General features: G+C 37.9%; 1 pseudogene; it reads right to left on the bottom strand.

Annotated features, from left to right (window-relative positions):
- Nucleotides 1–13,021: 13,021 nt before the first annotated feature.
- On the bottom strand, nucleotides 13,022–14,174 carry LOC102719983 (annotated as a pseudogene).
- Nucleotides 14,175–15,556: the final 1,382 nt, after the last annotated feature.

Below are 15,556 nucleotides of genomic sequence, written 5' to 3'. Positions count from 1 at the left end.
CTATATTTTTTAGAATCTATGTGACAATCTGGGTTGTTTGGTTATGAAGAAAAAAATCAACAGCTAACGAAAGCTGTCCAAAGAGAGCTGCAGTCTGGTTTGATTTGAGACTCTGGAAGGGATTATAAGATGGCAACTGGGCACCAAAGAGTAGGTGAGCAGAACATGAGAAAACTTGAACAGAAAGCGATAGAAAACAAAAGGAAATAAAAATGGCAGGTCGCCGTATAACTAACAAGCAGACTGTACGTACTACTGATGAGCTGCTGCTAATAATGAAGTTGCAACTGTGTGTCTGCAGGAGGGATTTGGTTGTCACCACTAACCCTAATTAAAGAGGTGATGAATGTCAGAGATGGTGAAGTCAATGGGGGCAAGTAGATTAGATTTCTAGGAGCACAATCTGAATCTCACCTCATCTTCTTATCGACTACTAACTACTGTCCGTTCGTTTCTTACAAAGATTATAGAATTTTAGATTTCCTAGTTTTCTGATAGCTATTTGAAGGTATGAACGATTGAATTAACTACCACGAAACGAAAACCTTATTTAAGAAAAGTCATACGAGGAATGTTTGTGTAGAAAATTATTTTCCTAAAACACATTGTTTGTAAGTTTAAGAAACAACATATCATTTGTATTCTCCCCCGTCTAAAAAATTCTGCAGGGAGTAATGGATATTTCCGCATTCCCGGGAGTAATTGATATTTTCTTCGTTCCACGTTATAAGACTTTTTGTCTGATCTAGATTTATACGTATGCTAATGAATCTAGACACATATACATTGATACATAGATAAATTTAAACAAACTCAAAAAATATTATAATATTGAACAGAGCGAGTAATAACTAAAGAACAGGATCACTGCCACTGCACCATCAGTATATACATTGTACAAACCTAGGATTCCTGGGAATGAGATAATGCCCTCCGTTGACATTTTCATAACGTTGCACGAATGAACCGTTGCCGCAGTCATTAACAGCAGTAAAAAAAAGCACTGTCCTAATCCAGCTCTGCTCCCAGTGTGCGGGGTGGGTAATTAAGAGCAGTGGTAGTATTCTAGTATCAGTAAAGTACGAGGTGAAGCAGTAAATATAGTATTAACTAAGGCTAGGAAATTTCTACCCCTGCCTAGCTGATGCCCTACAGCTACAACATTCTCTCTGACAGAAGCAGCCACACAGTATTATGCAAGTATTATCCCCCACTTGTTTACCGTAAGCTGATCAATCTGTTCAGAGATTCAGATCATTTAAACTGTCTGCTAGCATACTCTGATTAATCACACTGTTCAGTGGTCATCGACATGTAGATCTAATCATTTGCAAGCTCGTCTTTTCGTTTCTGTTTATACCTATAAACTAAAACTAACATTTTTAACTTTAAATTTAGAGTTGATTTTAAGGTATATTTCACAACCTTTGCTATTAGATCGCTAAAACATATATATATAAACATTTTATTTATAAATTATTATTCGTTTGTAATACACCATTTGTTTTTTTTCTAAAAAGCCAAACAATTAGCATACTAATCAACACGAAGTACAAGACATCTGCTGATTACACTTAGCAGCAATGTGTTTTCACCATCTGTTTGCGTCGCTGCAGACATGTCGTACTATATTACAGCAGCTAAAGATAAGATGATTAACTAACCAATTCTTTCTGGTTTTTTTAGTTAAAGAGGTGATGTAAGCAGGATTTGGATCTGAGACTGAGAGAGTAACAACATCTTTCACTTTAAATCTTACTACTTTTTTTGCATCCAATGCAGCATTAAAATAAAGGATCCAAATTGAACAGTGATCAGTAGCCACCTTCTCTGATTCCCTTCAATAAAAATTGCTGTGGTTAAGACATCTTGTGTAGATCCAAATTGTGGCCACTTTACCCCCCAACCACTACCATCCATCCATCCATCCTCTAGTACTCTCTACCTTCCAACCAGCTTCCCTTCTATGGTGGATGTAGCCACTGATTGGCCAATGTATCTTTGCATGCTTGTGCAACTTGTAATATTTCCATGGAGCAAATTAAACCCTGTGATGCTAGAAGATCTTGTGTACATGCTGCACGGCTCATTTTGGACCCTGGAATCCTATGGCATCTCCATTTTAATTGGATGGCATTATGTTGAGGAATGAGACTAAGGTAGAGCGCGTTGCACGGATCTTGAAACGCCTCTACGATCGATCGCTGCTAAAAGAGTGGAGTGAAAAATGTTGGTATACGAGGGTGTCACTGGAATTTGGATGGGTTAATGGGTCGAAAAATGTATTCCATCAAATTCTATTTGTATTGTAATTTTTTTCAAAAAAATACAATATGAAATTTCAAAAGTCTTATCTTTTTACTTTTTATAAGCATAAACGAAACAACTTATTTACGATTAAAAAAATATATTATGTGTAAAATTTTATATAGTGTTCTTATCCATCTACAAGCAAAGATTGAAAAATAAACTATGATAAAAAACCCCAAACTCAACTTAAAATTTAAGTTTTAAATTTTAAAATTTAGCTTATAAACATATGCATAATTGAAAAGATGGAGTCGAAAAGTTTGAATGTTTCTTCATTCTGCATACTATTACTGTGTTTATACTTGTTTACCCATTCTTGCCAAGTGGCAACAGAGATGCAAATGGCACTGGCATGCATGACTGCATCAGTTGTTGTAGTGAACAGACATGAGTGTAGATCCACTCCACATCACAGCAGGAGTGGAGTTGCCTGCATATGGAGGAGAGCAAATAGCAACGTGGCAGATCTACTAGAAGGAGCATTACACAACAAAGAGGCAGCTGAAGCTGATCTGTGTGTGAGAGACTGACAGAGTAGGCACCTGCAACTGGTCACTGATCACTGGGCCCCACCTGAACATTTCTCCTCCTTGTTGCATCTTGCATGCATATATTAAAAAATAAAAAGCTTGAAGCACACACAAGCTGCATCACCAGTGTTGTAGCATTGTAGTACTTTTGAGACCCTGCCAGGACAGATTGGGTGGAAAGTGAAGTGAAGCCATCAGATAGATCTCAGTAGAACCAAAAGCAAAATGCACACTGTTCATTAGTACAAAGCTCAGATAAAATACAATAGAGCAAGGAAATAAAGTAATTAAAAGTACCAATTAGTTCCATGTTTATATTTTTGTTCTCACCTAAAACATACTCCTGAATATTTTACCAGTTGTGCCAATGCAGCTACTACCTCTGATGTGTACTTTCAGCAAGGTATAATAGCAGGTACTGCTACAACCCTACCTCCTTTTTCTCCTTCCATCTTAAAACTGAAGCAACAACACTCATGAGTGGCACAATTCCATATCTTGATACTCAAGCAATGCCATGTTCCCTGGCCTCTCTCTCTCTCTCTTTGAGACTTTTTTTTAGCCTTTTGACCACTCACATAATAAAGCCTTTTTGGGCAGCCAGTACATACAGCTGCAAGAGCACACAAGAAAGAGACCAAAGGCCACACACAGTTACACAGATGGATGCATAGGATGCCATGGAAACCCAAGTGGTGGTAACAGCTGTGCTGTGCTATCGATTGTGAAGATTTTAGATCATATGATTTTAATAACAATTATTTTTTGATGGTATAAATGACTGAATTAGATAAGTAAAAAAGTTTAAATCTTATTCCATAAAAATCATATGAAAAAAAATTATATATAATTATTTTAGTAGTTTAAAAAGTGTGCTTATAAATATCTAAAATCTAATATAGACTTAGGCCGCGTTCGGCTGCATGGGTAAGATATCTTAACCCCCTCGTTTTTCATGCACACGCTTCCTTAACTGCTAAACGGTATATTTTTTATAAAAATTTTCTATAGAAAAATTGTTTTAAAAAATCATATTAATATATTTATATTTTTTAAATAGTTAATAATTAATTAATTATGTACTAATATATTACTATATTTTATACGTCAGGTAAGTTAACTTACCCACCCCTTACCCGAACGCGGCCCTTATCCCACTCCCACTCTTATCTAGGATGATACTCTGCCCAGCTGACTGCATGTTGTTGTTAGAGTAAAACTTAAACCAAAAGGCTGCAGCTGGAAAGGCTGTCAACTGATGCTTCTCTTCTCTTCTTCCCCTCCCCCACCATCCTATGTTGCCTTGTGTCTTCTTTCTCTTTTTTTCCCTCCTCCAAAGTTGGATAGATGCATATCTCTCTCTCTCAACATCATGATGTGGAGCAAAAATAGATAAACCCACATGCATCTCATCTGTATGTCTCTATGGAAAGATACCTTCTACAATGCGCCTCGGTATTCGGGCAAAGTATATGCGTTGTTTAGCACTTTTTTAAGCTGCTATGTATGGCCGGTAATACAGTTTAACATGCATGCATTGCATCCACAGGGAGTTGTGTATAGGGGTGAATCAGTGTATAGTGGTGAATCAGTGAATGTATGTTTTTATTGAAAAAAACACACAGTGTATTTGTAACCAAAAAATAATTTATAAATAATATATATATATATATATTCTTAGCGATCTAACAGTAAATAAATATCAAAATCAACTCTAAATTTAATATTAAAATTTTAATTTTTAGCTTATAAGTATAAGTAGTAGCGAAAAAATGTACGGCACTTTCTTAAATAATAAGTCCCTCTTCGTTTTCGATACACTTTCTATGCTTTTAAACTATGGGTTTCAGGTAAAAATTTTCTACATAAGTTTTTTCATCTGATCTTTTCTAAAATAATTTTTAACTTTATAATAGTTAGATAATTCATTTGTACCTTCGAATAACTATCACATAACATAGATAATTCTTCAATCCTCAAATCTCAACTATATATTTTTTGAAATTTAATCTCAACTATCTCAAATGGGCCTAAATAGATAGATGGACTAGAGTACCAATAAGATTGGCATGTTTCACTGCCGAATTGAAGTTGACTTCTTCAATTGAAAAATACTCAATCAATTGTTTTACACTTTAAAACCTTATCTTTTAGCTTATATTAAGCATAAGCAAAACTACTTATTGATAATTAAAAAAATTAATATATGATAAAACTTTTATACACGTGTTTTTAGTGATACAAACATATAGGCTAAAAAATAAACTATGACAGAGAAAAAATTCTTAAAATCAACTCCAAATTTAAGGTTTAAAATTTAAGTTTGACTTATAAACATGGAATAATTAACTTTTTGCCACTCTTAGAAATGGCACTAACATATCTACCACTAGGCCCATATGTCATAGACACATGAGGGCTCACGTGTCATAAACAGCGGGTGGCAAATATGTTATGTGTCATTTTTAAAAATGTCAAAAAGTTAAATGCCCCTATAAACATAAGCATAAGAGAAAAATATGAGGGTTATATGTTTGCAGATAAATCGATGATTTGAGTTTGCGTTCTCAACAGATTATGGATTAATTATGGCTGGCGAATAAGTATAAAGTTGATAACTTTTTTAAAAAAATCTAAGAAATACTGATGAGGATTTTTTTGTTAGTTCCTTAAGAAGCGTGCTTTTTTTTTGAAAGTAAGAAGCGTGCATTAGAAACTTACATAACCATATAGCATCGGCCCGACAATTTTTTTAATTGCTTTGCTGCGAATTTTGGATTTGTTTGAATGTAGTACAAAACCGTCCAAATTCAGTATTTTTTTCTAGTTCCAAAATTGTATTTTGTTTACATTTTTTAAAATTCAAGAATATATATATATATATATATATATATATATATATATATATATCAGGCCTTTATTTTTGTTTTGAAAAGAATCCTATGACTTGTATGGATGTACCCTATATTCTTGTGCTCCCTACAAAATGGGGAAATCTACATATGAGCCGTACATTATTTGGACGTTGTAGGAGAACGTATGTACGGTGACCTAGGATCCTACTACTATTAGTTAGGTAGTGTGTACCGTAATATAAATGTCGAGAACAAATACACAACTCGTGCCGTAGTAGCCAATTACAGAATTATTAACATGCGTTACCATCTGATATATAAAAAAACTCGTATTTTCGTTTATACTTATTCTTATACTTATAACCAAATTTAAATAAGGGTTTTTTGCTTAGGCTTAAAATAAGCTGAAAGATGAGGCTCAAATTTAACAGTTACTCCTACTCTGAGACACACTAATTACGACCACGGGTTTACGTTTTATGCAAAAAAAAGAGAAAGAAAATCGTGAAATTTCGACATTTTGAGTATATTTCAAGTAAAATTTTAAACGGCTTCCAACAATTTAAATTGAAACACTAAAAGTTAACTGAAAATTTGTGAAAATTTGGCAAAAATGCCGTGCCGCCGGATTGCATTAATTTCAGCACTCAATCAGAAAGGTGAACCTGTTTAGGATGTAGTATTAAGCAGTGCTTAATTAAGAGTTGGGACCTCGTGTGTTAGAGAGGAAAAGCTAAGGTTGCTAGCCCCATGCATGTACCATCATCTTCATATCTAACCACTAACCTAATTATTTTAGTAGTTGGGATGCATGTTAATTAGCTGCATCCATATATTTCATATCGCCGCAAATTTATACATATGCATCGTACATGTGTATCGAGGTAGAAATATTTAGAGATCGAGAGGTACAGTACGTGCACTTGCAAAGTGTTACGGGGATTCTTAATTACTTAACATCACGGCAGTAGAAAAAATAGATTAATTAATTATAGATCGATCGGTCGATGGATGTTATTGCGTATCTCATGCCGGATCCATTTCGATCGTTTTCGTGTATTTGTAAGATACTAGTACTAACAATATTACGTACTACTACTAGTAATTACTACTAATCACTAATTAATCTTCGTACCGTGCACGATCGCATTTTATAATTGATTAACTACAGCCGACTATACTAATTATAAGTAGTAAATTAAACTGTGCCATTTTTAATTAACTAGCTAGCGGCGACGGCGATGTGATCTAAGCTACTACCTCCGTCCATAATAATCTCATTTTTCGTTTTTCCGTGTCCAACGTTTGACCATTCGTCTTATTTGAAATATTTGTAAAAAACGTTTAAAAAATAGTCACGTATAAAGTACTACTCATATTTTATCATCTAGTAACAATAAAAATATTAATCGCAAGAAAATTTCAATAAGATGAATGGTCAAACGTTCGACACGAAAAAACGAAAAATAGAGTTATTATGGGATGGGGATAGTAGCTGAGAGACCCATACACGAACAAGCTTGATTGATGGGTTCATCTATTACTCCATTCATTTTTAAATGTAACCATTTAGGGCATCCAAGATCTGAGTTAAAAATGATACTTATAACTCTATACAAGACTACTTTACTATCCTAAAAATGTATTAGGAAATAAAATATGATGACCACCTTTAGTTGTATGGACTATCGGTCCATATGAATTAAAAATATATTCTCTCTTATTTCTCTTCCCTGCCTTAGTAAGAGAGTCTGTACTATCGGATGCGATTTAGGGTCTTAGTTTATGTCCATAACTATTTTTATATATTTTACAAATTGAAATAGTAAAAGATCATTTACGTGGGTTTCACTGTAGGGATATCGTCCAAATAGAGTTAGATACGCAGATTAATGAAGTAGGTATGAATAATTGAAGAAATGTTATAATTGATTAATGTAGTGAAAAATATAATCAAGAATTAATGGCGGTGATTGTGATGGTTTGAAACAAAAAATTGTAGCCGCAGAAAAAGATGGACGTGATTGAGTAGCCTATCTCCAAACAAGTGATCTTATCCTCAGATTAGCAGGTTGCAGAAAGTGACAAACCTGCGACTTATCTGACAAGAAGAACACGATGATCTATCTATCCATATGGCTGTCACGGAGATACTGTAGTACATACATACTGATCGATAATTAAGCTAGCTAGCAGCATAGTATTCGACGCGTGCATGCACGTACGTACACGGATCTATCGATCAGTAGCTAGCTAGCTGCTGCTGCATACGAACAGTATCCGTACGTGTAGGTAGGGGTAGGAATGGGCCAAGACCCGTGGGTTCTTTTATAACGCTATTTAATTTTTTTAAAAAAAATTAGCTCAAAACTCTATGCAATTTTAATTTCAAGCCGTTTTAAACCCGGCCCTTAAATTTTATAGGCAAAATGATTGACCCATTACCACCCCTACGTGCAGTTGACATAGCCCGGCGTCCACACCGATCGAGCCTTTAATTTGTTTGCGTAGGACTTGTTACTAGTAAATTGACGCTCTAGCTCGAGTGTTTTTACTTCTGTTTTCTGTTTATGGTTATAAACCAAAATTTAAAATTTTAGTATTAAATTTAGAGTTGATTTTAGATTTTTTTCACCGTAGTTTATTTTTCAGACTTGATTTTCTAAGAATACATATATATAAATTTTATTCACAAATTATTTCATTTGCCAATATGATGGTTGGTTTTTTATGAAAAAGCCAAAACGAACACCTTAGAAAAACTCAAAACAAAATTCAACACCACTCCGGTGGATGGGGACTAATGGGGGTAACTGATTTAGAAAATTCAATATGTGCTAAGCTTCACAGAACACACAAGAAGCTCACCCAATATAAGCATTTCACCCATCCGAGCCCTATCAAATGGACCGAATGGATCTAAAATTGAGTTTCAGCATTAGTGGAATAATGCATGGATTTGTTTTTTCTTTCCAATGTTTTCTCATAATCACAAACACTGCAGCACGCACGTTGATGAATTCACCGATGCATGGCTGGCAAACGTTTCGATCAGGTGGTCACCGAAAACACGCCTGCGGCAGATAATAGATCGGAGATCGAGTTTCCTTCATTCAATTCAGATCTGCACGGCACATTTGGCGATATGCATATCCATGCAGGTGCAGCTACCCAGTCCAGTCAGGTATAATAATCTCACATGCATGCAGACAAAACTCCGATCGCTTCCGTGACACACCGGCCAACGTCGACGACGACGACGCCGGTCGACCGGCCTACCTCGCCGCTGATCTGCCGCCGGCGGCGACCGGCCGGCCAAGATCGAAACCACGTACCAAGCTAGCTAGCAAATCATCCTCGATCTCATGCATCAGCTAGCAAAACAGCAATCAGTGATATTCCTTTGTTCCTATCTACTATGCTACTATCTGCAATCTCCATTCCAAAGTAGCTGTATTTATGAATTTCTGTGTTGAATGTATGTTTGATTATTCGTCTTGTTTAAAAATATTTATAATTTTTTTAAAAAATAGTCACACATAAAGTACTATTTATATTTTATCATCTAATAATAATAAAAATACTAATTATTTTTTAAAAAAATAAGACGAACATTAAACATTGAACATAAACATAGCAAAAATACACTTATTATGAGACGGAGGGAGTTCCATATATACTCCTGATGCTGGCTAGCTAGCTAGCAACCTAGCTCATGTCTGCATTCGCCGTTGCTTAGCTAGCAGCGATATTCCTTTGGCAAGCAGGGCATGCAGTATTATTGCAATGTTCTCTTCTGCTGTCTTCTGCAAATGTATGTATGTATGTATGTATGTATGTATGCATGCATGCATGCATGATTGGGTTCAGTTAAATTCAGAAGGGGATGGAAGGGAAGGGAAGATGAGATGCATCTTTTTCGTCTGTTTGGGATTCATCAGATCGTTTAGACATGGCTGCATCTGCTTGTCATGGCATATGTGTTGTGTGCAAGTGGATGCATAGGGTGATGACCATCTGTGTGCCTAGAAATGGAGCCTGCATACTGTGCCGTTTGGGGCGCCTTGTTGCTTCTTGCATGCATACTGATCTGATGCTGTAACATACTAACATTCAGACAATTTCAGTGGGATGAGCTGCTGAATATCTGTGTGCATCAAAGTGACAGTTTGCCGTTTCCACTTTTGAGCTCTGCCTGGCTTTGGTCACTTGTTGTGTTGATGATTTTTTTGGAAATTAGCATGTTGAAATTGTGTCTCTTGCTAGCTAAGTACTAGTACTAGAATTTAAAAGTTTTGGATAATTTATAGGGCCAGGTCAGGCACCTTTGGGTAGCTAAAGACAAAATTCAGACAAACAATCAACCTTAGGCCGTGTTTGGCCAAGTGGGTGTAAGTTAACTTATATCTGGCACGAAAAAGTAGTAATGTATTAGTATATAATTAATTAATTATTAATTATTAAAAAATATAAAATAGATTAATATTATTTTTTAAACAATTTTTCTATAAAAATATTTCGTAAAAAATACACTGTTTAGCCGTTCGGAAAGTGTGTGTATGGAAAACGAGAAAAATAAGTTAACTTGTATGGGGGCAAGAACGCGACCTTAAGTTTGTTAAGCTATGCTGCGTATTGCACTAGCTAACCTTTACACTAGAATTTTAAAAACACTCTATTTGTTTTGATTATCCTATATACTCGTCCGTTCAAAAATGATTTCTTTTTACATATCTGGACAACGATTTATTCAGATTTATCGCTAGAAATTGTTTTTCTAGCGCAGGAAGTACTCCATATACCACATACTCAGTAGTGATATGGTTGTCTAGGAGGAATGTACTTAGACATCAGAGCCAGAGTCGGCATCAATTCTACAATAATATCCGTATACGCCAAAACAGCTCGACCAAACTTAGACACGAAGTTGGCCAGCCAGAAATTGGATAATTTCATAACGAATTAACCTGCAAGAGAGTGACAGTTGTCTATATACTACTCCGTACTTAATATATATGAGCCAATCGACCAGTCCATTCAACGTTTCAGAACAGAAGTTGAGTTTCAGACGAACAGATATATGGGCATATGGCAACCGTCCAAACCCAAATCGGTTGATTAAAATATTGTGGACGTCAAGAATAATTAAGGGTGCGTTTGGTTGGTGGTTAATATGGGATGGGATATGGTCATTTATATTATTAGTAATACGGTGATACGGTTTTATATTTGGTTAGATGGATATGATGATCTAATTTTTTGTTTGGTTGGATGGACGAGGACGATGGAATGAACATATTGAATACTAATAAATAATAATATAAATTAATCATCATAAATCTTATCGTAATTAGTATAAATTATTAATAAAGTATATCTATCATCATTAATTAACACTAATTTAAACTTGTTAATTACTAATTAATAACAAAACAAGTTAATTATCACTAAACAATCACTGATGATCACGGTTAATGAGAGTGGATGAGCTTATCCGTTCAATTTAACCGGATACACCCATCCAACATCTTCATAGAATATTTCCTTTCTGAGCCACCATATCTAGTTTCGCCCACAAACCAAACGCATCAAAAACCTAGACGGCCATTTCCCATCCAAGTATATCCCACCAACCAAACACACCTTAAAGCGTCATTGCTTCCCACTACTCTCTCTGCCCCACCATGTAACTTCCCAGCGTCATTGGTTAAGAAGAGAACACCATGAAAAAATTGAATGAAGAATAATTATGATCAATTGAAATGATAAAGAAGGTAAAAAAAATGGGTGTGATCAAATATTTGAAAATTTTAATTTCATCAATCAAATCCGTTCACTACCGTTGGATGATAATTTGAAGGCATACACGTAAGTTAAAAAAATCCCATACACGCCCTCCCTAGTCCCCCATGCATTACGTGCATGTTTGGCAGAAGAATAAAAAATCAAACTTTTGATTAATAGCAAAAGTGAAAAAAAATTCTTTGTTTTAAAACCAGGATAGTAGTAAGGTCGCGTTCGGCAGTAGGGGAGAAGTGGGCTAGTTATCCACCGTAGAAAATGTAGTAATAGATTAGTATATAAATAATTAATTATTAAAAAAATATAAAATAGATTAATATGATTTTTTTAACAACTTTTCTTAGAAAATTTTTACAATGTTTACCCCGGTTGCCGAACCCGGCCTAAGAATAACTTTATAACCGAGCGAGTAGTATGCGAATGGTCCACAGCTGGCACTTTCTAACATGTTCAGGCTATTGATAGAACAGCAGATGAAAGCTGAATGAGCGTTCAGATGGAGTAATCTGGAAGTAAAGATCTCCATCGGATTAGCTGAGACATGCCGCATGTTTCGTCCGTCAACCACCGTGACAACGCCATTAGCGATCGCGTCGATCAAGAACGCCGTCTCCGTCAGCGACGACCAAGGTTAACACAGAAAAATTCCAAGAGGTTCAAGCTCATGCTAAAAATTCTCTAAATCAAGATCCCCTGAAACATGAGAAATTTCAAAGGAATCATGCATAGAGATCCGATCCTTTGTAACAAAGGGGTATATAGCAATTCTTTCATATAGGATTCAAATCCTTTTGAAATTTCTCTGTTTTGTCTTTGTTCCAAAGGTGCTGTGGAATTATGAGGATTGGGCCGGTTGCGAGACATTCTTGAGATCTCTCCCAGGATAGCCCTACTGCGATGCTCCACTTTCATAGTAAAAGTGAATCTGAACCGTTGGTCTTTTTTTTTTTTAAGGGTTTGAATGTATTTATGCCACCAATTTATGGGACATGGAGGCATAATTTTCCAAAATTTTGTGCAAATGAGTAAAATCATACATTCAAAAGAATGTGCCATCAAGTACATGCTATATAGTGATATAATCTGATAAATGAATAAAAGCATCTTACGAAGAATTAATAAAGTCCTAACTACCAACATTACTCTAATAGTTGAGTTAGTAAGATATTGATATGCTAATATAAACTGAAGATTTAGATCGATACTAGAGTTACATAGAGAGCGGAGAGCCCATGCCGTCCTTCCACTCAAGAACTCTTCTATTTCTTCTTGGACCGTGAACTCCTCTTCTGCGACAGCCATGGTTTACAAAACAGCAATTACCACGGAGATTATCACAATTATCGCACACATTGCCAGGTATGGAAATAGTTTTTGGCGGTTCCACAAATATCGTCCCAATTCATAAATTTTGTAAATTTAGTAGAAATTTTCAAAGAAAATAATGGTGATAGCTAAGTTTTTCCTAAACTTAGTAGAGAAGAAGATTTTCAAAAACAAGACATGAATCAATTAAGAAAGTTCAAAAGGTGAGAAAAAAAATTAAAGATTGCACTGTTTCTGAGGCCCAATGGAGAGGACAGATTTGCAGCTTTTGCATCTTCTAAGACTGATCATGATTCAAGAACAATTCAGGATGTGATATGTAAACAGCGCATGCATGCAAGATCGATGTTGTCTGAAGAAGTCTCAAGCGTCAAGGCGAGCTTTTATCTCGTCGATGACCGACGGGAAGCTCTGCATGAGACGCAGGTAGCCCTCGCCGACCACCGCCTTCTTGAAGTTGCCCTCCGCCATGAAGAAGTCGAGGCACCTGGTCTTGGGCTCCGTGCAGCCGCGCAGCTCGGCGCAGGCCAGCGTCGCCGCCACCGTCTCCGCCGTCACGAGCTCCCACAGCCTCTGGGCGCACATGAGCTTCAGCCTCTCCAGCGCGTACCGGTCCGCCGCCGCCATCAACTTTTGGAAGAACTCGGCTGTGGATGACGACGACGAGGGGGAGTCACCCGGCAGCAGGACGTCGTCGGTGTACACGAAGTGGAGCAGAGCTTCGAACGTCGCCGGCTCGATGCCGTCCAGCGTGACGCACGGCGTGGTGGCCGCGGAGCCGAGGAGCTCCGCCTTGAACACCGGCGAGCACGGCCCGGTGAGCGTGGAACGTCGTCCCGCCGCCGCCGCCGACGGAGAAAGAGACGTCCGAGCCGTCGGCGCTGCCCACCATGGCGCCGAGCTGGCCGGGCAGGTTGGAGGGCGGCACGGCGATGGGGTCGCCGCCGCGCACAACGATGAACCCACATATGATTGTGACCGTGCCGTCGATCACATAGAGCGACTCAAGAACACTCCGCTGCACGAAGCGCTCCCACCCAATGAAGCCGACGCCCTTGACATCGGCAGCGACATCCACGCTCCTACTACTCCTAATTACCGACGACGACGGCGACGGCGCGCATTTCTTTGCCCATCAGGAAGGCCTCAAAGACAACCTTGATATTTGGGTAGCTCTTCATCCGAAGGACGAGAGAGATGTACCCATGGTCGGAAACCCACGCGGGAAGAGGGAAACAATCGCATTCTGCTCACCGGCTGAGATTCTTACTTCTGGCAAGCGCTTGCCAATGGCAAGCTTCAGTGCTCCACGGTAGTCAAGCTTGTACTCGATGAAACCGGAGGCGAGCATGATGTTAATTTGTTTATTGCCTTGGGGCCTGGGGGTGAACTGCGCTTTGCTCAAGCGATAATTTATACTAGCTACTACATCATGCGGAGCGGTATGAATTCCTGCGCGCATAGTTCCAAAGCGGCGGGGAACGAACGCGATGCATCCGACGCCATTTCCGAGGCGTCGAGAGCGCCATTTCCGAGGCGTCGAGAGCGCGAAGACGACGACCGGCGCCGGAGACGAAGCGATGGAATTCGAACGGAGTAGCCGCCCACGTGCACCAGTGAGAGTTCGGCCCAGAAAAGGGCCCATCAAGTGGCCATGGGCCAACTCAAGGCCGGCCCAACTAACTCTACTCCACAGAAGCCCGGGCCCCTTAATGCTCTACTGGAGGGGATTTTGTACACCAAATTATTTTTTTTACTTTTACGCATACGCTTCCTACGTTGCTAAATGATGTATCTTTTGTGAAAAGTTTCTAGATAAAAGTTCATCATCCCCACCTTCATAGAAAATATTTCTAATTTAATAATAGTTAATTTTATCGTATATACTAATAAATAACTATTAAAAAATAGATCATCATTCATCTTTCCACCGTCAAGTCGTTAACGGAACACAAACATGATATATATCAATGCAGGACGACGTGCAGGTATGGCGTCCGCTTCTTCTCCTCGAGACCTCACCTCGTCGCCGATGGCATCTCAGGACAACGGCGACAGGGCGACCCAAGCTTCTATAATTTTATATTTTCTAATGACTATTTAGATAGCATGTAATAAGCTGATGGATACTCACCTATTTGCTAAAACGACTTTCCTCCGATTTTTATAATTGTCTGAAAATAGTGGTTGGCAAAAGCAATATCAACTCACCATCTATCTAATAAGGAAGGCTTGGACGAATGGAGGAGGGGGGGCATGATGAGATGAAGACAACTAGGCTATCTGAATTCACACCTTTATCTCATCCATCGCTTAGAAGGAACTCTCTTTAAGATGAAAATAGCCCTCGGTAACTACTATCCTCTTGAAGTTGCTCTCCAACACGAAGAAGTTGAGACAATTGCTCTTCAGCTTTAGACAATAGTACATATCAGCAAACCCTAGAAACTCCAGAGTATCGCAACAATTTCTACAGTAACACTCTTCTTTAGCTTATGCCACACACTAGATTCACTTATCCAATGCAAATGTACATGTCGTTGTTAGAGAATTTTGGAAGAAATCAAATGTCATCGAAGATGGATAATCACCTAACAAGGAGTTAGTGTACAAAATGTAGGAGCACTCTAAATGTCGTCAGATCAATGTTGTGCAGCGTAACACATGATTGCTTCCGTCATGGAGCCTATGGGTCGCAGCGACAATGCAAGCTGCTATAGAAAAGGGACGAGA

This window comes from Oryza brachyantha, chromosome 8, assembly GCF_000231095.2.
Source record: "Oryza brachyantha chromosome 8, ObraRS2, whole genome shotgun sequence".
In the NCBI taxonomy this organism is placed as follows: domain Eukaryota; kingdom Viridiplantae; phylum Streptophyta; class Magnoliopsida; order Poales; family Poaceae; genus Oryza; species Oryza brachyantha.
This window is presented reverse-complemented; position numbering and strand designations above follow the sequence as displayed.